Raw genomic sequence first — 2750 nt, 5'->3', positions numbered from 1 at the left:
TCAGCTTCACCTGCATCGGAACAAGCAGTACCAGTAGCAACAAGCAGTACAGTATTGCCCCCCGGCTCGGGCCATGAGCTGGCGGGCGCCCTGCCTTTCCTTGGGAATTTCCTGCAGGTGGCTGGGAAGTCGCCACACATGTGGCTGAGCGTACTGGCCCGGCGATACGGCCCCATCATGTACCTGTGGTGGCTGGGCCGGGTCCTGTGCATCGTGGTATCGTCGGCCGCCATGGTGCGCCCCTACTTCAAGGACCACGACCACGTCTTCGCCAACCGCCCGTGCTACGCATATGGCCATCTCCTCATGTACCACTGCAAGGGCATCATCGGCTTCGCCCCCTACGGCCCCCGCCGCTAGTCCCTCATGCGCCACCTATGCACCTCCCACCTCTTCTCCCCCAAGCAGTTCCAGTCTTTCTTGCACTCCCAAGCTGCAGAGATCTCCTCCATGATACAATCCATATGGCTCGCTCACCATAAGCACCAATCCGTCAATGTCTCTCACAAGGTTAGTGTTACATCAAATGAACTACCTTGTTCTCTTTTGCTGTAAAAGCCCCAAAAAGTTTAGAAAGAAAACCTAGGTTTAAGGTACAATGAATTTCAAAAAGGACCCCTTCGACAGTTTAAAGAAGGAACAATATTACTGGTTGTAAAAATGGCAAAGACGTCATATAATTTCGTTCAAAAATCTCTCCACATTTTTTGAGTTGAAGATTTCTATATCTACTACTACCAAAAATGTCTTTTGTGAACCTTGGACAAGGCTTTCACGTTGGCAGCCAACAACATCAGCCACATGGTCATGGGGAATCGTTTCTTCGAGTGGACTAGTGCTCCCACCCCCCAAGTGGAGGAGTTCAAGCAAATGATCAATTCTTACGAAGCCTTGACTTGCAAGGATATGAGGGCAAAATGAAATAGCTCCACAAGAAACTCGACTCTTTTTGGGAGCGCACCATACAAGAGCACTCTCACCTAGAGTGTGGAAGAGGGGGGCATTTCCTTGACTTCCTTATGTCCCTTACTACTTTGACTACTCTAGAATTGTACAAGCTCAACATAGAGGAAGTTAAGGGTGCCTTGATGGTTTGTATTGAATGGTTTTCTTCTTCTCACATCTTGGAAGATATTTTGTATCAATTTGGGTCACCAAATTTGTACAAGTTTTTGATCCTTAAAGTTGGTACCTGCATCTTGACTTGAAGAAACATTATCGCAAGTAACCTCCTGATCTCCCTTTCTTACATTACCTCTTTTCCCACCTTTTGTTGTTCTTTTATCTATGTTTATATATATACACACAATTACTCAAAGTTTAAAAATATGAATAACTATGAACATTTTAAATTAGGCAAAGAGACTAATTAAAGCTAGTTAATCTCAAAATGAATCACCTAATAAAGCAAGATGTAATATATGTACAAATTTTAATTTTCAAAGTTTAGTAGAAATAAAGACATATACCTGTATCATGATTTGAAGAGACATTAGGGCCAATGACCTCCTTAGCTTTCATTGTTCCATTATCTCTTGTACCATCATTTGTGATTTTGTTACCTTTATGTACACATAATAAACCAAAGTTTAGAAACATAAGAGACTTATATTTTTTAAAAAGATGTGCTATATCAAACTAAATCACTTAATTTCTTAGCACTTGGATTAGAACACATGAATTAGTAATAAAATTAGGTATAAATTTAGTTATAAGAGTTAGTTACCTTTCACTTCTTCCACAACTGAATCCACAAGCCCAAGTAGTTTGGGATCCTCACTCATCATTTTTTTCAAAAGAGCCATCATCTCTAGATTAGAAGTCGACATGGCAAACCTACATAGGCATGGTAATAATAAGAAAGTGTTTGCAATGCATGTTTGAAAATGTAAATTACATTAAGCAATACAAAACAAAAGACTTCAATAAACATACCGTCATAACATTGTTGCCTCATGCTCATGCGAACGCCACATGGTAGGTACAATCTTTTTTTTATTGTCAATTGCAATTGCTTTTGTTTTGAGTACTTGCCATCCCCAAACAACCCAAAATGGGACAAAAACAGCCCATGGAAGATACACTTTCATGCAACCAAAAACTGATCCAGACTTGCCATTTATCAATCAGGGAGGGTGGAACTAGGTCTAAATATAAGGTGATTGTTTTCCACTCCCTGTGTCCTTTAAGGAAGGAGGTGACTCATAAGCACATGAGTGGAATTTGTACCTATAAGTAACAAGGGAGGGTGGTACAATGTGCTAAGGGAGATTTCCCACATGACTAGTCAAAAGGATAGAGTATGATGCACTTGCGGATATGGGGAGGTGCATAATGCACAACTACCATTCCCAACAACAAAGCACCATTCCCAACAATAAAGGATTACCTTGTGGAACATCTATGATCAGAGAATGTTCTTCAAATCCATATTAGTACTGAATTGGGTCTCCTAGATGACTTACAATTAGTCCCTACATAATTAAAGAAGCAATACACATAATTAGACTCACACAAAAAATAGATTGCACAAACCATCAAGTCAACTTCAAACGTGTTAGAAGTGAAAGGAACTTACATAGCACATAATGCAAAGTATATGTATCCAAAAGCAAAATCTTGACCAACTTCTTCGAGCTTTTCCAATGAAGCGTTTTGCAGCTCATCCGGGGAGATTCTGATCCCGTGATTTCTACATATTCATCAAAAGCCTTGTCTTCTATGATGCTATCTTCTGCATCAACCTTGAG

At 40.6% G+C, this 2750-nt stretch overlaps 1 long non-coding RNA gene across 1 annotated transcript; it reads right to left on the bottom strand.

Annotated features, from left to right (window-relative positions):
* Nucleotides 1-1198: 1198 nt before the first annotated feature.
* Nucleotides 1199-1755, bottom strand: LOC148027533 (uncharacterized). The gene is made up of 3 exons (XR_015692547.1): nt 1727-1755; nt 1470-1562; nt 1199-1285 (listed from the first exon to the last, which is right to left on the bottom strand). It is a non-coding gene; the product is annotated as an uncharacterized LOC148027533 (long non-coding RNA).
* Nucleotides 1756-2750: the final 995 nt, after the last annotated feature.

Source organism: Lygodium microphyllum, chromosome 12 (genome assembly GCF_053477565.2).
Source record: "Lygodium microphyllum isolate KBCC chromosome 12, Lygodium_microphyllum_v1.1.10, whole genome shotgun sequence".
NCBI classification, from domain to species: Eukaryota; Viridiplantae; Streptophyta; class Polypodiopsida; order Schizaeales; family Lygodiaceae; genus Lygodium; species Lygodium microphyllum.
Note: the sequence above shows the minus strand (reverse complement) of the source record. Positions and strands in the feature narration are given on the sequence as shown.